The 21,197-nt window shown below is 43.0% G+C and overlaps 1 protein-coding gene across 1 annotated transcript in view; it reads right to left on the bottom strand.

Moving 5' to 3' along the window:
* LOC143958907 (uncharacterized) overlaps positions 1-21,197 on the bottom strand; it is a 382,425-nt gene that overhangs the window by 164,656 nt on the left and 196,572 nt on the right. The gene's annotated exons all lie outside the window — the stretch shown is intronic.

Here is a 21,197-nt window from a genome sequence, read left to right as displayed (position 1 = left end):
GCGATTCGGTACTGCGTCACTTTAACTGATATACCACATATTTTTTGTAAAAATTCGCAATAAGCGTTTATTGATTGCTTTGCACAAATGTTATAGCGTCTACAAAATAGGGGATAGTTTTATGGCATTTTTATTAATAATTTTTTTTTTACTAGTAATGGCGGGGATTAGCGATTTTTATTGTGGGGGCGATATTATGGCGGACACTTTTGAAACATTTTTGGGACCAAGGATCAGTGCGATTAAAAATGCACTGATTACTGTAAAAATGTCACTGGCAGTGAAGGGGTTAACCACTAGGGGGCAGTGTAGGAGTTAAGTGTGTGTGTTTGTTTTACTGTAGGGGGGCGTAGCTTGGCATGTGACATCACTGATCTTCTTTCCCTATGACAGGGAACAGATGATCAGTGACAAGCTCACTAGGAAGCACAGGCAGAGGTTTGTTACACTTACCTTTCCTCATTCTTCAGCTCTGTGACCTGATCACGGGACACCGGTGGCACTCGGGTCCGCGGATCCCGTGGCCACGGAGCTCAGGACCGGGTCGCAAGTGTGCCGCGGGCACTTAAAGGGCAATGTACCTGTACGTGCTTATGCCCAGCCGTGCAATTCTGCCGATGTATATCGGTGTGAGGCGGTCCTTAAGTGGGTAAACTAGGTGAAATAACAGTTATTAGGGTCAAGATTGCTTCAGCTTTTCACCTGCTAATGAATGAATAGCTACTCATGCCCCGTACACACGAGTGGATTTTCCGTTGAAAAAACTTGGATGGTTTTTCCGGCGGAATTCCACTCAAGCATGGCTTGCATACACAAGGTCACACAAAAGTTCTCTGAACTTTTGACCGTTAAGAACGTGGTGACGTACAGCACTACGACAAGCCGATAAAATGAAGTTCAATGCTTCAGAGCATGCGTCAAATTGTTTCCAAGCATGCGTAGGAATTTTGCGCACTTGAATTTGTACAGATGATCAGAATTTCCGATCGGAACGTCTTCGGACCAAAAAATAGAGAACATGCTCTCAATCTTTTGCTGGCTGGAATTCTGTCAGCAAAAGTCCGATGGAGCATATACACGGTTGGAATTTATGACCAAAAGCTCATATCTGACTTTTGCTGGCAGAATTTCTGATCGTATGTATAGGGCTTTAGAGCCCAGCATAGAAATGGTTTCATCAAGCTACATAAACATTATAGAATTTAGGAAAATATAGGTTTGAAAAATGATTTTAAATTATTATTATTGTTATTTAAAAACAAAACAAAACAAAAAGTTTAATCCTCCCTTGATCTGTGGCCAGTGTGAAATAGCAGGAAGCACAAGCTTTCTTTTCCTCACTTCGAAGCTTCCAGATATAAAATAAAGAGAGGCCTTAATGGTCTATGGAGAAGGGTTTCTCCCCAGGTTTCCTATCTGCATCAGGAATTTCAGTGCCAGTATAATTGTTAATATTGTAGTGTACATTCATTATTTTTTCTTTTTTGTAAAAACCTAGCATAGCAAAACATAGAGCTCTGTCAATGTATTTTAAGTTGTGTGTTTTAGTAGAATGGTACACTTTATCTGCAGTTTATATCTTTTAATGGCATTTCTTATGAAGGACATTTCAGTTATCTGTCAAGACTGACAATCATCAAAGCTTTGTCCTTGAGCCGCAGTTAAAAAAAAAAATGTTTTTAAGGCTTGAGATACAAGTACTTGTTTGCTGTGTTCCCTGAGCTATAAATCTTTAATGTCCACAATATATACAGTGCCTTGAAAAAGTATTCATACCCATTGAAATTTTCCACATTTTGTCATGTTACAACCAAAAACGTAAATGTATTTTATTGTGATTTTATGTGATAGACCAACACAAAGTGGCACAAACCTAGCTATTTGTGAAACCTAAACTGTCTACATATAGCACCAAGCCTATGAACATCGCTACTGCCAAGTGGTGCCTTTGTTGCACAAAGCTAAGCGTTTACTGCACAATTGTTACACTACTACTTTATAAAGCCCAAGTTTAGTTGTAAGTGAAAAGAACTAAATTGGCGCAAGCAAAATTATTTACAATCAATAAGATATGTCCCTTGTGCTGCTGGCTCCTGTATTAGCTGAAATCTTCCTCTGACCGCCAAACGCCACTGTAATTTTCCACTGTGGAGGGCAGTAGTTATTGGAGCCAACAGCCCTGTGACAGGCACTTGTCAAGAGTGCCAACTATGCCTGCCCTTTCTGCCCACTTCCTCCATTCATAAAAGCTGTACTATAACTAACACAGTTCAAAAGACCAAATCTGATTAAAAAAAAGACAGTAAACTGACCAAAGATTTGTGTCTTGTATTTCACAGGGACTAGTACTTTGAGCTCAGTAATTTTACTATTTTTTATACAGAAAGGAACAGGAGGAATGTAAATTTCCCAAAGGCAGGAGGGGCTTCCAAATCCCAAAAAATTAGGGCAGGAGCAGAGCCAGAAATCATAGCAGGAAGATTGTGCTTTTTACAGTAAATCTAAAACTTTTTTAGATTCCATATCATGCAGGTGGGCTACAGTCTCTGGTTGAATTTTTACTGTGGTATCAAGTTGGGAGGGGGGTCACCCTCTCTGTCTTTTGTGGTGATCAAAATTGTACAGTTCTTACTGGAACAGCAGGTGTAGGGGAATCTTCTGAAAGGATAACCTGATTGTTCTGATGGCAATTTAGCTTCACTTTGGAGAGATTTCCTTTTCCTTTCTGTTGTGTCTCAAGGAACTGAAGGGAAATCATCCTGTGGGACACAGACAGCATACCCCCAAAAAAAACCTTGGCTATTGCACTTTGGACAGATAGTTTCATAAAGGGAAGAGAAAGAGAGAACTTGGAACAGTGTTGAATGAGCAACAGAAAAAAAAGTTGCTAAAGTTGGGATATGCCTCTTCTCGGGATGTAAATACAATGGAAATAAATTTTAAGTGTTTAGTAGGATGGTATATCATACCTATAAGAGCACATAAATATAAATTTGAGAAATTTCTGTTATGTTGGCGTGGATGTAATGCACAGGTAACACTGGATCACATATGGTGGGAGTGTTCTAAAAATACAAGAATTTTGGAGAGGGGTTGCACAGATATTACCAGAAATGAGTGAAATGGAAATGTCTATGGACCTGTGGACATATTTGTTTCACAATACAGGGAAATCTATAGCACAGTATAAGAGGTCACTTATTCCCCATTTACTGAGTGTAGCTATGGGACTTATCCTGAAACGCTGGCAGTAAGAGAGTGGCTATGAGAGTAGAATATATTTGCAAGATGGGAGAATTGTATTATTCATGGAAAAATTCTCAGATATATGGGTTTAAGTTAAAAAAATAAATAAAGATATGCAACTCTTATATCACAATAGAGCAAGGATGGAGGGAGGGTGAACAAGAGAGAAGAGAGGAGCAGGGAAAGGAAAGGGGAAGGAGAGAGGGAAAGAAGGGAGGGGAACGGAGGAAAAGGAAAAGGGAAGGCAGAGAAGAAAGGGAAAGGAGAAGGAAAAAAGAAAGGAAAAGGAAGAAAAATAAGAAAATAGCGAAGATAGTTTAGGTGTGGTAAGTGGAGAATAGAATGTCCTCAGTCAGTTTGTCATTAAATGTTTCAGTCAGGGACCCATTGTTCAGAATTAAAATAATACTGTCCTTTTCAATGATTACTGAATACATGTTAACTGGTTTATCAATAAGAGCTTGTTCACATCTTAGAGGTTTAGTGCCGCAGTGTACCGTACAATTACTAAACAGATCTTTTTATTCAGTGGTTTAGTTCAAATCTATACAATTATATGCATTGTGCTTTGACAGACTGCTCCCAAATTCCTGCATGAAGCAGTCTAGGTACATTTGAAATGCAGTGCAGTGCTAGGCTTAGTTCTAATGCTGGGTACACAAGGCAGGCTGAACGGAAAAAAACGTACATATCGCTGTACTAACACATCTGATGTTAGTGCAGTGATCTCCCCACTGAACTATTGTGCTCTGACAGGGGGACTGCCCCCCCCCCAGAACACAATGATCATTGCTTGCAGCCATATGCCCTGTACACACGGTGGGACTTTCCGATGGAAAATATGCAATCGGTTCGTGTTGACGGAAAATCCGATCATGTGTGGGCTCCATCTGATTTTTTCCGTCGGAATTTCCGACACAAAGTTTGAGAGCAGGATCTAAAATTTTCCAACAACAAAATCCGATCGTTTAAATTCTGATCGCGTGTAGACAATTCTGATCCACAAAGTGCAAAGCATGCTCATAATAAATTATGAGACAAAAGCTTGGCTACTGGCCTCTTTATAGTCCCGTTGTACGTGTTTTACGGGTTCGTGTTGACGGAAAATCCGATCATGTGTGGGCTCCATCTGATTTTTTCCGTCGGAATTTCTGACACAAAGTTTGAGAGCAGGATCTAAAATTTTCCAACAACAAAATCCGATCGTTTAAATTCTGATCGCATGTAGACAATTCTAATGCACAAAGTGCAAAGCATGCTCATAATAAATTATGAGACAAAAGCTTGGCTACTGGCCTCTTTATAGTCCCGTTGTACGTGTTGTACGTCACCTCATTATGAATGATCGGATTTTCCGACAACTTTGTGCGACCGTGTGTATGCAAGACAAGTTTGGGCCAAAATCCGTCAGAAAAAATCAGACGGATTTTTTCGTTGGAATGTCCGACCGTGTGTACAGGGCAATAAAAAATAAATAAATACATAAATAAAAATTCCATAAATATAGCCCATAGTTTGTAAATGCTATAACTTTTGCACAAACCAATCAATATACGCTTATTGGGATTTTTTTATCAAAAAATATGTGGCCTAAATTGATGAAGAAATTTGATTTTTTTTCCCATTTTATTAGTGGGTATATTTTACAGCAGAAAATAAGAAATATATATATTTTTTCAAAATTGTAGGTCTATTTTTGTTTATAGCGCAAAAAATAAAAACCGCAAAGGGGACCAAATTCCTCCAAAATAAATATTCCCTATTTGTGGGGAAAAAAAGGACATCAATTTTATTTGGGTACAGTAAGGCACGACAGTGTAATTGTCAGTTAAAGTAACACAGTGCCATATCACAAAAAAATGGCCTGGTTATGAAGGGGGGTAAACCTTCCAGAGCTGAAATGGTTATGAATTGGCCATTGACACCCGCTGACATACTACTGGTGCCTAAAAACAGGTGGAATAAAAAAGAAAATTGAAATATCATTCAATACTTCAGTCATCTGGTGCTCCCCACTGAAACAAATGGGGCATCGCTGCGATACCGCCGCCAAAACACCACCCCAGCAGCATTTTGCTGGGGATTTAACCACCTTTTTTGGCCGCTAGCGGGGGTTAAAACCTGCTCCGCTAGCAGCCAAATAGCGACCAAGGCATTAGATATACCATGAAATATAGTGAAGACAGTCATCATCAAGTAGAAAAAGTATGGCACAACAGTGACATTACCAAGAACTAGACATCCCTCCAAAATTGATGAAAGGACGATAACAAAACTGGTCAGGAAGGCTACCAAGAGGCCTACAGCAACATTAAAGGAGCTGCAGGAATTTCTGGCAAGTACTGACTGTGTGTTACATGTCTGGGCTATGGGGTAGAGTGGCAAGATGGAAGCCTTTTCTTATGAAGAAAAGCATCCAAACCTGGCAAAAATTTGCAAAAACACATCTGAAGTCTCCCAAAAGCATGTGGGAAAATGTGTTATGATCTCATGAAACCAAGATTTAACTTTTTGTCCATAATTCCAAAAGATATGTTTGGCTCAAAAACAACACTGCACATCACCAAAATGAAACCATACCCACAGTGAAGCATGGTGGTGGCAGCACCATGCTCTGGGACTGTTTTTCTTCAGCTGGAACAGGGATCTTAGTCAAGGTAGAGGCTTTTATGAACAATTCCAAATACCGGTCAATCTTAGCACAAAACCTTCAGGCTTCTGTTAGAAAGCTAAACATGAAGAGGAACTTCATCTTTCAGCATGACAACGACCCAAAGCATACATCCAAATCAACAAAGGAATGGCTTTAGCAGAAGCAGATTACAGTTTTGGAATGGCCCAGCCAGAGCCCAGACCTTTATCCTTTTGAAAATCTGTGGGGTGATCTGAAAGGGGTTGTGTACAGGAGATGCCCTTGCAATCTAACAGATTAGGAGTATTTTTGCAAAGAAGAGTTGCCAAGATGTGCCATGCTGATAGACTCATACCCAAAAAGTGTTGTAATAAAATCAAAAGGATCAAAGGGTACTTCAACAAAGTATTAGCTTAAGGGTGTGCACACTTATGCAACCATATTATTTAACTTTTTTATTTTTACTTCCCTCCACCTAAAATATTTCAGTTTGTTGTTCAACTGAGTTGTACAGTTTATAGGTCATATTAAAGATTGGAAAAGTTCTAAAATGATTTATCTTTGTCTCATTTCTTTACATTACAGAAACCTGACCTGACATTTTAACAGGGGTGTGAAGACTTATTATTTCCACTGTAAGTGGCTAAATCATAAACCTGAACAGCTTAGCTTTACACACAAGCAAGTTATATTAAATCCCAATGAACTTTCTAACCAGAACATTGTAAAATTCTAGCAATAGCATTAATTCCATTGAGATGGCTTGAGAAAGACAGGGGGCCATCTTGATGTAGGTCTGCACAGCCTGCTTATGAGCTGTCTAAAATGTCTAATAGCTATGATGAGCAAAGTCTAACAAGCAGAACACTAATAACCAGAGATCTTTTAATGAGCGTTTCATAAAGTATTTTTTAAAATATTTTCTGGTATGGTGTTTTCTAAAATGGCTGTATATGCACATCATAAACTAGTAAGAATCAATCCACATTTGGAAGTCTGCCTTTATCTGACCATTAAGTCCTCTTTGTCATATTTCCTAAATCCTGATCTGATGAAAGAATCCTAATAATAAGCATCCACCCAAATATATGAGAATTACCATCATTTTAAGACCAAATTCTTCTATATTATGAGGTTCAGGAGGCAGACTAGACACCTTCCAATTGGGATTTCGTGTTGTGTAATAATATATTGGTTAACAAGGGTCATATGAATATTTTGATTCAGTTAGAAGAACTTACATCTTAGGACGTCCCGTTGATGAAATATCATAAACAGTTTAGTCCTCCTATCTTGACGCCATCTGGAATGTCCACAATTTTCCATTAAAACTTTGCACAGATGCTAGTCGTCTCTGAGAGCCAGAGATACTGTCAGAATCACATTTATGCTACACTGAATTAGACTTGGAAAGTACAGACCAAGCAAAACCTTGGAAAGTACCTTTCATTTTTATTTCCATTTATTTTACCGTAGGGGTTTTTTTTTTTATATTTCTCTCTGTTTGTATTTTGGTTGCACTGTTCACATCAGGAGCCTTGCTCCCGAAGTGATTGGACACAGCGGGAGCCAATCAGCATGTGTGGCGGTCACGATGGCCACCAGCCACCCACGATCCTTTACAGGAGAGGCAGAACGGCTATGTAAACAAGGCAGACTGCCTTTCTGTGAGGGAGGAAAATGGAGATCTTGTGTTTCTGCTAAGCAGAAACACGGATCTCTGTTTTCCTTCAGTCACAGTATTCCCCCCCACAGTTAGAAAGCACTCCCTAGGAGCACACTTAATCCTTTGATTGCCCCTGATGTTAACCCCTTCCATGTCAGTGTCATTTATACAGTTACAGTGCATTTTTTTAGCACTGATCATTGCGTTGGTGTCGCTGGTCCCCAAAAAGTGCCATCTAGTGTCAGATTTGTCTGCGGAAATGTCGCAGTCCTGCTTAAAATCGCTGTTCGCCACCATTACTAGTAAAAGACAATAAAAAATAAATAAAAAGTCCATAAATCTAACCCATAGTTTGTAGACGCTATAAGTTTTGCGCAAACCAATAAATATACGCTTATTGGGATTTTTTTTAACCAAAGACATGCACCAGAATACATATTGACCTAAATTGATGACGAAATTAGATTTTTTAAATTTTTTACTGGATGTGTTTTATTGCAGAAAGTAAAAAATATTGTTTTTTTTTTTTCATTTACAATCTTTTTTTGTTTATAGAATAAAAAACGCAGATGTGATCAAATGCCACCAAAAGAAAGCTCTATCTGTGGGGAAAAAAAATACATCAATTTTATTTGGATACAGCATCACACGAACGCACAATTGTCAGTTAAAGCAATGCAGTATCACAAAACATGGCCTGGTCAGGAAGGGGGTAAAACCTTCCGCAGCTGAAGTGGTTCCTTTCTGTCCTCTCCATATCTTATTTATTCCATGGTACACTGCTATCATAGTTGCAGTCAGCAGTAAAAAAAAATGCAATCTTTTTTCTCTATGTAAAAACAGACTCGTAGCAAACATGAAATATAACTATTTATGTGTAAATTTGAAGCAAGACAAATAAAAGCCCCTCAAAAGCAATTCAAAAATATATCTTCTGTGCTTTCCATAAATGTGTAATTTTCTTTCTTTTTTTTTTGAAATATCAAACACAAGCCTTTTAAAATGATGGACTGAAATGGATGGTTGATGCTGCCATAGAAACTGTGCAGCAGTAACAAGAAATAAAACTCCACACCTCACCAGAAGTAATGTCTAATACGAATGAATGTACAGTGTGACGCTTCATGTATCTGCACAAGATTACTACTGATACAGCACAGTGACATTGTTTTAAGAAACAAAAGAAACACACAAGGGCAATGCTGCAAGAGGTATATATTTAAAAAAAAAAAAAACTTAGGTTAATGGTAGAAAAAGACCCCACCCCAAACATTGCAGAAAATCCAAGGGACTGCAGAATACCCTTTTTTTATAAATGTCTGTGTTCAGTTAATAAACAGTATACACAAGAGCATATTGAGCCTTGTTCAACTAATAACTGACCCTGTGTAGGTGCTTTGCGCTGTTTTGTCTTTTTATAGTTTTTTCCACCACATTAAAAAACAACAATCAGAAGCCTGACAAAAATTTAGAGTAGGCTGGCATAGCGAATGTCTTCATTGTATAAAATGCTCTTATGCATGCATACAGCCTGCTATAGGGTCAGGACAATGATAGAGAACAGTTTTCGAAATTTCAATATTTATCCATAATTAGATTTGCTTTTTGGCTGAAAATTTCCCCAAATTGTTTGGTGAACATTCACCTTATCCATCAAGCCAAATTTGTGTAAATTTGGCCAGGTTTGCCCAATGAAAATTACTTTCCTTGATATTCCACAACCTATTTTCACCTAATTCACCTGGCTGAGCTGCTGTATTATTGCATTTTTACCTGAAACTACAGGTTCTGCACTTCTATTGTTACATTTTGTTTATATAAACAAATGAAAAGGTAAAATAGCATAGCCCAAGGGTAGGCAAACCCTGACACTCGAAGCATCTTTTGCCGGCACTTGACACCCTCTCCATCAGCAGGGCAGCGCAGGGAAGTATCAGAATTCCCCGCCATACCACACTTGCACTGAGGGGGAGGCACTGCGCCCCCACACATTGTAAAAGATGGGAAACATTGTTTGGTTCTCTAACTTTGCTGTAGCTGAGAATGTCAACTTTTGTGATGGGGACGAGATTGGGTGCAGTTCTGCTGGAAGGGGGGGGGGGGGGGGCATCCCTTTTTGCCAGGAGGCGGAGGACTGTCATTGGCACTGCTAAAGTCAATCACAGTCATGCTAGCCCCATCCACCATCTAGAGGAAGATGATTCACTTGGTTGCCACTAACAATCTCAGAAAGAAGGGATTTCACTGTGATTGGGAGAACTCAAATGATTCCTGAACCTTTGCGTCACTTACTACTGAACCCCTGCACTCTGTGTCCTTTTAAGCCAGAGCCAATATTCAGTGCAATGAAAATCACACCTAACTTTTGCTGGAGCACACTTTTTCTCAGCTGCAGGAGCCCAACTTATGATCTTGCACACAGGCCTACTGCTTTTAGAAAATACCCCTGACCTGAGCTTATCATTGCGCATCCATTCCAGACATTTGTATGTGACATCACATACATCACATACAAGCAGGTGGGCTGGATATGAGAGGTGGGTCAGCAGGGTGAGTGTGGCAGGACAGGTAAATGTGTCTCATCTCTGCTTCCTTTCACCACTCTGCATATCACACATATCATAGATGAGAAGAGAGTACAGCGGTGGAGCAGATGAGCAGGAAGGTACAGCAGTGGGGAAAATGAGCAGGAGGAGTTCAGAGGTGGGACAGAAAACAAGGAGGTACAATGGTGGGGCAGATGTGCAGAGAGGTACAGTGGTGGAAGAGATGAGAAGGGGCTTCAGCAGTGGGACAGAAGAGTTGGGGGATACAGTGATGGGGCAGATGAGCAGGGGACTCAGTGTTGGGGCAGAAGAGAAGGGGGTTCAGTGGTGGGACAGGGGGGTAGAACAGTGGGCAGATGTGAAAGGAGGTTTATTGGTGGGACAGATGAGCAGGGGGAACAGAGGTGGGGCAGAAGAGCAGGGGGTACAGAGGTGAGACAAATGTGCAGGAGGTATATTGGTGGGGCAGATGAGAAAGCAGGTTACAGTGGTGGGGCAGATGAGCAGATGGGTTTAGTGTTAGGACAGATGAGAAGGTGATTCAGTAGTGAGACAGAAGAGCATGGGGATATGTTGGTGGAGCAGATGTGCAGGGATGTACAGTGGTGGGGCAGATGAGGAAAGGGGCAAATTGATGGGGCAGATGAGCAGCAGGGCATTCAATGGTGGGAAAGAAAAGAAGGGGGTACAATGGTGAGGCAGATGAGCAAGGGGGTTCAGTGTTAGGGCAGATGAGAAGGGGGTTCAGTGGTGGGACAGAAGAGCAGGGTGGTACAGCGGTGGGGAAGATGTGAAAGGAGGTGCATTGGTGGGACAGATGAGCAGGGGGTTACAGTGGTTGGGCAGAAGAGCAGGGGGTACAGAGGTGGGGCAGATATACAGGGGGGTACAGTGGCGGGGCAGAGGAGAAAGGAGGTACATTGGTGGGACAGGTGAGCATATGAAACAGAGGTGGGACAGATTTACAGGAGGTACAGTGGTGGGGCAGATGTGCAGGAGGTACATTGGTGGGGCAGATGAGAAATGGGGTTACAGTGATGGGGCAGATGAGCAGATAAGTTCAGTGTTAGGACAGATGAGAAGATGGTTCAGTAGTGAGAGAGAAGAGTATGGGGGTATGGCGGTGGAGCAGATGTGCAGGGAGGTACAGTGGTGGGGCAGATGAGAAAGGGGGAACATTGGTGGGGCAGTTGAGCAGGGGGTTACAGTGGTGGGACACTTGAGCAGGGAATATAGAGGTGGGGCAGATGTGCAGGGTGGTACAATGGTGGGGCAGATATGCAGGGGGTTAAAGTGGTGGGGCAGATGTGCAGGGTGGTACAGTGGTAGGGCAGATGTGCAGGGGGTTACAGTGGTGAAACAGATTTGCAGGGGGGACAGTGATCTGAGGTGTGAAGGTGGGTGAATTGGGACTGATCTGAAGTGTGGAGTTGCAGGAATTGGGACTGTTCTGAGGCATGAGTGTAGGTGCTAATTTCTCACTACTACTCAAGTAGTTTACAGCATTTTTGTTATAAAAAAAATCATTTTCGTGATTAAGAGTGTGAAGTTCTCGCGACAGAAGACCGGGCCACCGCCTCTAAAAGAGCTAGAAGAAGGCGCGGTGGCCCGGCAGAAGAACCGAAGAGGGGGACAAGACCCCCGAAGTCGGAAGAAGAGGGCGGCGGCGAGGAAGAAAGCTGGGCTTCTCCGCTAGTAAAAGAGCTAGCAGAAGATAGCGGAGGAGTCCGGCGAGAAGACCCCCGAAGACGAAAGACCCCCGGAGCTGTGCAATAAACTATTTTTACCCTGTGTTGTGTTTTTTTTTGTACTTTTTTTCACAGGTGAATGGGTAGGGGTAAATTGTACCCCATACTCATTCACATAGGATGGGGGGCCGATATCCAGGGGCCCCCTTATTAAAGGGGGCTCTCGGATTCCGATAAGCCCCCCGCCCGCAGACCCCGACAACCAATGGCCAGGGTTGTCGGGAAGAGGCCCTTGTCCTCATTAACATGGGGACAAGGTGCTTTGGGGTGGGGGGGCCGCGCGGCCCCCCCTTCCCCAAGGCCCCAGATGTTGAGGGTGCGCGGCCTGGTACGGCTCAAGAGGGGGGGGGCGCTCGCTCGTCCCCCCCCTTTCCTGGCCGGCCGGGTAGCGTGCTCGGACAAGGGTCTGATGTGGACCTGGGGGGACCCCTACGCCGATTTTTTTCGGGCAGGAAAAGTCTGTTCATTTCAAAAGTACGGCGGACTAGCATACACACGGCCGGATTGTCCTCCGAAATGCAAGTCCGGCAGGAAGATTGGAGTGCAAAACTACTTTCTAAGTCCGTCGTACTTACGGGTAAAAAAAGTCTGCCGGAGGCTACACACGGGGGGGATTGTCCGGCGGACTTGATTTTTCCGGACTTTTCCACCCGATTGTTTGATCATGTGTACGCGGCATAAGTGTAGCAGAGGTGTATGAACCATAAGACATGCTACTGAACACAATTATAAGTCCAGTGACAGTTCACACAGAGGTATTTCAACACTTGTTACACACAGTTACACACAGTCGTATCCATATGGCAACAGACATGCAAAATGAAAATGTAATATTATACTGTCAACATATTGAATACTTTACAGTAGTTTTAGTTACAGCTGAGTACTTGAAATTGGCTTTGTGTGCTATAAAAATATGCAAAACAAGTGAAAACATCTGAAAAATTGTGTCACCAGAGTAAACAAGGGATATATACAATTCAGCCTTCCACTTTTTTTGATGGAACTGTCAGCTGATAAAGAGCAGCTTTCATCAGAGGCTTCCAAGACAAGTGGCTTGCTTTGTGACATATTCCATTTAATTAATTGTTTGACAAGAAAAATAATGTGTTAGGTTATACACAAACTACTTCATCCACCCACATCTATAATTTGAAATTCATTTGAAAGTCAATATGGTGTAGATTGTTTATAGATTATTAAACAACCTATTCAATCCATTTGTGAAAAAGTAATCCATTTTACAATATATTCCTAAAAAAGAAGCAAGAGAATATATAAAAAAACAAATAAAACTAATGTCCCTAACAAAGTCAGTATGTAAGTTGAACAACCCCCAGTTTGCACCAGAACATGCGCACAGGCGAAGAAATTGAAGACCATTAAAGTCTATGGGCCATAAACATGAAAAATCAAAAGTACTCATTTTAAATGGCTTATATGCAAGTTTTTGCCATAAAAAGTGTATGGGGACCTGGGTACTGCCCCAGGGGAAATGAATCAATGCAAAAAAAATTTTTTAAAAATGAAATTTTTTTTCATGAGCAGTGACTTTAAGAATGCTTAAAGTGAAACAATAAAAATGAAATATTCCTTTACATATAGTGCCGGGGGATCCCCTTAGTCTGCCTGTAAAGTAGAACATATGTCTGATGTGTTTCACAGTCCTGTAGCAAAATTACATTTCTAAATGGAAAAATGTCATTTAAACTTGCTCGCGGCTGTAATGTATTGCCGGGTCCTTGTAATATAGATAAAAAAAATGGGAAAAAACGGCCTGGGCCCCCACCCTTTGGGTATAAAATATGTAGAAGAATACGTATCGGCCTAAACTGAAGAAAAAACATTTTTTTTATATATTTTTGGGGGATATTTATTATAGCAAAATGTAAAAAATAATGTGTTTTTTTCAAAATTGTCACTCTTTTTTGTTTACAGCACAAAAAATAAAAAATGCAGGGGTGATCAAATAGCACCAAAAGAAAGCTCTATTTGTGGGAAAAAAGGATATCAATTTTGCTTGGGTGCCACGTCGCACGACCATGCAATTACAATAAAGTATAGTTTTAATATCATTTAATTATTGCATATTAGAATACTGGAGGTTTGGTGGTGGTGTTATGGGATTTAAAGTGGTGTTGCCACCAAAAAAATAAAACTACTTAAAATTCGTAAAAAAAAAAGAAAAAAAAAATAATTGGCAAAAAAAAAAATGTTTTACTCACCTCTAAATACCGGTTGCTAGGGGGTCCCTCGTAGTCTGCCTTCTTCATTGCCCGGGCTGGTGACATCACTTCCCCTCGCGCCGCACATTCACCTGGGACCCGTCATGTGTCCCAGGTGACTGTACGGCGTATCACGGCGCCCTGCGCCGCTCGCGCATGCGCAGTGGGTGTCCGGCTGTGCCCACAGTATGCATGACGGCGCCGCGAGCGGAGCGGGGAGCGAGGGGGGGGCTTCGTTCCCCCGCATCGCTGGACCCTGGGGCAGGTAAGTGTCCGATTATTAAAAGCCAGCAGCTGCAGTATTTGTAGCTGCTGACTTTTAATTTTTTTTTTTTAGGGGGTACCCCACTTTAACCACTTCAGATCCGCGCTATTGCCAAATGACGGCATTAGCGCGGACCTACATTTCCAGGACTACGTCTATTGACGTCGTCCTGGTTACGAGCGGCCTGCGCGCCCCCTGAGGGGCGCGCGCGGCGCGCTCTGTGATCGGCGAGTCCGTGAGACTCGCCTGATCACCGATCCGTGTAAGGGGTCGATCCCGACCCCTTATCACGTGATCAGCTGTCAGCCAATGACAGCTGATCATGTGATAGAACGGAGCCGGTAATCGGCTATTATTCCTCCTCGCGCTGACAGCGCGAGGAGAGAAAAAAAAAGCCGATCACCGGCGGCCGTGATCGGGACATCAGTCCCGATCACGGCCATCAATACAAGGGACCACCTGCCACCTGCCTGTGCCCACCTGCCTCCCGCAGTGCCATCCTGAAGTAAAATAAAAGAAAAAGTAAGTGCCCCCCGTCAGTGCCCCCTGTCAGTGCCCATAGTGCCCACAGTGCCACCCACAGTGCCACCCACAGTGCCACCCACAGTGCCACCCACAGTGCCACCCCACAGTGCCACCCACAGTGCCACCCAATCTGCCTCAAAGGTGCTGCACCCCAGTGCCGCCCATCAGTGCCCAGCAGTGCCGCCCATCAGTGCCCAGCAGTGCCGCCCATCAGTGCCCAGCAGTGCCACCTATCAGAGCCACCTATCAGTGCCACCTATCAGTGCCCATCAGTCCCATCTATCTGTGGTACCTATCAGTGCCCATCCGTGCCACCCATCCGTGCCACTTATCCGTGCCACCCATCCGTGCCATCTTATCTGTGCCCATCTTTGCCCATCAGTGCCGCCTTATCTGTGCCCATCGGTGCCGCCTTATCTGTGCCTATTAGTGCCGCCTTAACTATGCCTATCAGTGCCCACCAGTGCAGCCCATCAGTGCCCACCAATGCAGCCCATCAGTGCCCACCAATGCAGCCCATCAGTGCCCACCAATGCAGCCTATCAGTGCCGCCTAATCAGCGCACTTCAATGAAGGAGAAAAATGACCCGTTTGCAAAATTTTATAACAAACTATTAAAACATGATTTTTTTTTTTTTGCATCTTTTTTTGTTTGTTTAGCAAAAAATAAAACTCCGAGCTGTAACTAAATACCACCAAAAGAAAGCTCTATTTGTGGGAAAAAAATGATAAAAATGTCATTTGGGTACAGTGTTGTATGCCCGCGCAATTGTCACTCAAAGTGCATCAGCGCTGAAAGCTGAAAATTGGTCTGGGACTGAGGGGGGTTTAAGTGCCCAGTAAGCAAGTGGTTAAGGAACCATGTGTGTTTTATATGCTTATGATTAGCAGACACCAAATGCAAAACTTCCCTTAACCACTTGCCGCCCGCCCTATTACAAATAGACGGCGGCAAAGTGGTTTCATAATCCTAACCGGACGTCATATGACGTGATCAGGATTATGAGCCGCTGCGCGCCCCCGGGGGCGCGCATCGCGGCGATCGTTGTTGCGGGGTGTCAGTCTGACACCCGGCAACTACGATCTCGGTAAAGAGTCTCCGACGGAGACTCTTTACCACGTGATCAGCCGTGTCCAATCACGGCTGATCACAGTGTAAATGGGAAGAGCCGGTGATCGGCTTTTCCTCACTCGCGTCTGTCAGACGCGAGTAGAGGAGAGCCGATCGGCTGCTCCTCTGACAGGGGGGGTCTGTGCTGATCGATTATCAGCACAGCCCCCCCGAGGATGCCCACACTGGACCACCAGGGACGCCACCAGACCACCAGGGATGCCCAGCAGAGGTAATCCTCCCTAGACCACCAGGGATGCCAGTCAGGCACAATGGATGCCAATCAGTGCCCATAATGGATGGCAATCAGTGCCCACAATGGGCATCACTGATTGGCATGCATTATTGTTTGGCACTGATTGGCATCCATTAGTACAGTATAACACCTGTGTTGCTAATGAGTGCCCACCTGTGCTGCTAATGAGTGCCCACCTGTGCCGCTAATGAGTGCCCACCTGTGCCACCTATCAGTGCCCACCTGTGCCGCCTATCAGTGCCCACCCATGCCCATCTGTGCCGCCTACCAATGCCCATCTGTGCCGCCTACCCATGCCCATCTGTGCCGCCCATCCATGCCAATCCGTGCCAGCTATCAGTGCCAATTTGTGCCACCTATCAGTGTCCATCCGTGTCACCCATCCGTGTCGCCTATCCATGTCGCCTATCAGTGTCGCCTATCAGTGTCGCCTATCAGTGCCGCCTATCAGTGCCACCTATCAGTGCCGCCTATCAGCCGCCTATCAGTGTCCATCAATGCCACCTCATCAGTGCCACTTCATTGGTGCCCATCAGTGCCGCCTTATCAGTGCCCATCAGTGTAGCCCCATCAGTGCCCATCCGTGAAGGAGAAAACGTACTTATTTACAAAGTTTTGAAACTGAAACAAAAAAAAAACATTTTTTTTTTCAAAATTTTCGGTATTTTTTTATTTGTAGCACAAAAAATAAAAACCGCAGAGGTGATCAAATACCACCAAAAGAAAGCTCTATTTGTGGGAAAATAATGATAAAAATTTCATTTGGGTACAGTGTAGCATGATCGCGCAATTGTCATTCAAAGTGCGACAGCGCTGAAAGCTCAAAATTGGTCTGGGCAGGAAGGTGTTTAAGTGCCCGGTATTGAAGTGGTTAAAGAACTGTAGGAATCCAAAATTATGGACAATGAAAATAACAGGTATGCACTGTTGAGAACAGGTAACCATGCCCATTAAATAGTATGACCTGATAGAAGATTAAAAAGAAAATCCATGCAACAAGTGAAATGAATCATTACTCTACTATTGTTATAAAGGAGAAGCTGTGGCTGAAAAGCAAAATAATCTTATAATTTACACTAACAAAAAACATGCAGTATGGAATATTTAGTAAACTAAGATCCATGCCAGACAAAAGGCACCAAAAGTTGTCAGGACGTAACTTTCTTGTTATGTATCCTGAAACACTCCCAAAGTTTCTGTGAAAAAACTGACAGACAGTTATTTCTTTACACTTATGCCACAAATACACGATTGGACTATTAGACTTAGTCTGCCGGACAATTCGATCATGTGTGGGCTCCAGCGAACTTTTTATTCCCAAAAGTCAGGCGGACCTAGAAATAAGACTTGCTTCAAAATTGTCCGCCGGACTCGGTTTTTAGCAGACAATTCGTTTGTCTCTGTGCTAGTCCGATGGACTAAAACCCGACGCTAGGGCAGCTATTGGCTACTGGCTATGAACTTCCTTATTCTACGTCATCACGTTCGAATCTGCCAGACTTTTGGAGTGATCGTGTGTGGCCATGTCCATTCACTTGAAAGTCCGGCGGACCTCAGCTGCAAAGTCCGTCGGATTGTCCTACTAAGTCCGCCGGATAGTCCGATCATGTGTACGTGGCATTAGGCATGTCCCGCCATATGGCAATACTCAGATCCCTTCACGTGCATCTTCCACCCAAAAATTAAACTTCCGCTTCAATTGATGGTGACTCCCTGACATGCCACATTTGGCATGTCATTTTTTATGGGGGGGGTTGATACCCTTTTTTTAAAAGCATCCATCTCCCACTTCCTCTCGAGGCTCCACGGCACCAGAAGGAAGTTCACCTCTCCCCCCTCCCTCTCTGCAATCTTCTGGGATACGTCACAGGTCCCAGACGATTGCCCGGCCATTCACAGAGTGCAGCTCGGCTCACGCATGCGCAGTGTGAGCGCCCACAATATTATTGCCGACACTGTAGAGAGGAGGGGGAGAGGAGTGAGGCTTCCTGTGCCCGCATCGATGGACTGTGGAACAGGTGAGTATGCAATTATTAAAAGTCAGCAGCTACACTTTTTGTAGCTGCTAACAATTCTTTTTTTTTTTTTTGGCGGAGCTCAGCTTTAATAACTCAGGTTAGAAAATAAAGTGAAACGCCAAACATTCTGTCTAACCTTGAATGGGCTTGTTTGGAAATATAATATGAATAGGTAGCAAATAGGGTTCCCAGATAGGAAGACATCTGTCATGTGTAAAGACATGTTAACTACAACTACTAAATGGAAAACTGAATAAAACTAAAGCATTGAACAGTGGTCCCTCCTTGGATCGAGCCCCATCTCGATCCAGTGATGCTGCACGAGACACTTGGCTGTCTAGGACTCTCCCTCCTCATTGGCTGATACCATTGTCACCCGCTGCTGTCAATCAAAGTCAGTGAGCCAATGAGGAGAGACAGGGGGTGGGGTCGCACCGAAGCTCTGTGTCTGAATGGACACACAGAGCAGCAGTTTGGCTGGGGTGCCCCCAGAGCAAGCTGCTTGCTCTGGGGGCACTCGGCAGGAGGGAGTGGCCATGAGAGCCAAAGAGGGACACGAGAAGAGGAGGATCCGGGCTGCTCTGTACAAATCCATTACACAGAGCAGGTACACAACACAATAAAACAAGACTTTAGTATCCCTTTAAAATTGTTGATCTCAATGTTCACAAACCACGTTTTTAACACCGTATTTCATCACAATATGTCTATTCTAGCATACCCCCCCCCCCACCTCCCCCGGTTTCCTTGGCTATTTTGCTGCCCATATACTGCAGAGTGATTTGTTATTGAGGCACTAAATCCTTAATCCCATGTCTCATTTCCCTGACTAAAAGAATAACGGTGGGTTTCTTTCATTTGGCAGATCCCCTAGTGACAATGACACCTCCCATCATTTATGGACAAGTGATGCAAGGTTGATAACTGTGTAAATCTCCATCTGAAATTGATTGATATGACATATATTCAATTATTCCCTCAGCATGCTGCAGCAAAAAGAGTCATTTACTCCTGACTGGAGATAACTGAGTCTGGGATTAAAAAAGGTGCTCTCTAAAGAGCAGGGTTTAATGAGAGCATATTGCTACAGTGTTCCCGTGGATATGTAACGCTTGCTGCGCCAGGAGGAAGAATCACCCGCCAGCCATGACTTTGACATTATTCGTCTACTTTTGTCACTGGTAAATCTAACTTGGTAATGAAAATTTCAACATTCCAAGCTTTTGCTTCTACAGGGTTTACTATGGTATGCTTTTCTCAGATAGTTTCAGCATTTATATCTGCTAATATTTGTGCATTGCAGTTTTCTATTGTGTTCCGTGTTTGTATGGACTAAAATGGAACTTCAACTTTTTTTTTTGGAAGAGTTACAGGAGGACTTTCCTCAGTGATTTGGATATATTTTGAACAATTCATGTATACAAAACTCTTTTTACAATGTGTTATCTGAATGCACTAATGCAGATAATGCCACAGCATTTCAATGCGACTGAGGTCATGACTTGGCCATTCTAAAATATACACTATATAACCAAAAGTATAGGGACGCCCAACTTTACATGCACATGAACTTTATTGCCATCCCAGTCTTAGTCTGTGGGGTTTGCAGCTATAACATATTCAACACTTCTAGGAAGGCTGTCCACAAGGTTTAGGAGTGTGTCTATGGGAATGTTTGACCATTCTTCCAGAAGTACATTTGTGAGGTCAGGCACTGATGTGGACAAAAAAGGCCTGGCTTGCAGTCTCCACTCTAATTCATCCCAAAGGTGTTCTATCGTGTTGATGTCAGGACTCTGTGCAGGCCAGTCAAGTTCCTCCACCCCAAACTCGCTCATCCTTGTCTTTATGGAACTTGCTTTGTGCACTGGTCCAAATCCATTGGTGGAGGGGGTTATGGTGTGGGGTTGTTTTTCAGAGGGTTGGGTTTCATCCCTTAGTTCCAATAAAGGGAACTCTTAAGGCATCAGCATACCAAGACATTTTGGATAAATTTATGTTCTCAACTTTGTGGGAATAGTTTGGGGATGGACCCTTCCTGTTCCAACATGACTGCACACCAGTGCACAAACATGGCCCATAAAGACATGCATGAGTGAGTTTGAGGTGGAGGAACTTGACTGGCCTTCACAGAGTCCTGACCTTAACCTGGTAGAACACCTTTGGGATGAATTAAAGCAGAGACTGCGAGCCAGGCCTTCTCATCCACCTAAGTGTCTGACCTCGCAAATGTGCTTCTGGAAGAATGGTCAAAACAATCCCATAGACACCCTCCTAAACTGTGTGGACAAACCTTCCCAGAAGAGTTGAAGCTGTTATATCTGCAAAGGGTGGGCCAACTCAGTATTGAACCCTACGAATTAAGACTGGGATGCCATTAACCACTTGACAACTGGGCACTTAAACACCCTTAATAACCAGACCAATTTTCAGCTTTCGTTGCTCTTACATTTTGAATGACAATTACTCAGTCATGCAACACTGGACCTATATGAAATTTTTGTCCTTTTTTTCACATACATGGAGCTTTCTTTTGGTGGTATTTAATCACCGCTGGGTTTTTTTATTTTTTGTGCTATAAAAGAAAAAATACAGAAAATTCTGTAAAAAATTGAATTTTTCTTCATTTCTGTTATAAAATTTAGCAGATTAGTAATTTTTTCTTCATAAATTTTGGCCAAAATTTATACCACTACATATCTTTGGTAAAAATAAGTACAAATTGGTGGGTATTATTTGGTCTTTGTGAAAGTTATAGAGTCCACAAGCTATGGTGCCAATATCTGAAAATTGATCACACCTGAAGTACTGACGGCCTATTTCAATTCTTGAGACCCTAACATGCCAGAAAAGTACAAATACCCCCCAAATGACCCCTTTTTGGAAAGAAGACATTCCAAGGTATTTAGTAAGAGGCATGATGAGTTTTTTGAAGTTGTCATTTTTTCCCACAATTCTT

Source organism: Lithobates pipiens, unplaced genomic scaffold (assembly GCF_037356315.1).
Source record: "Lithobates pipiens isolate NorthernLeopardFrog02 unplaced genomic scaffold, aLitPip1_a1.2 Scaffold_64, whole genome shotgun sequence".
Classification (NCBI taxonomy): domain Eukaryota; kingdom Metazoa; phylum Chordata; class Amphibia; order Anura; family Ranidae; genus Lithobates; species Lithobates pipiens.
The sequence above is the reverse complement of the archived record's forward strand: the minus strand, read 5'-3'. Positions and strand labels throughout refer to the sequence as shown.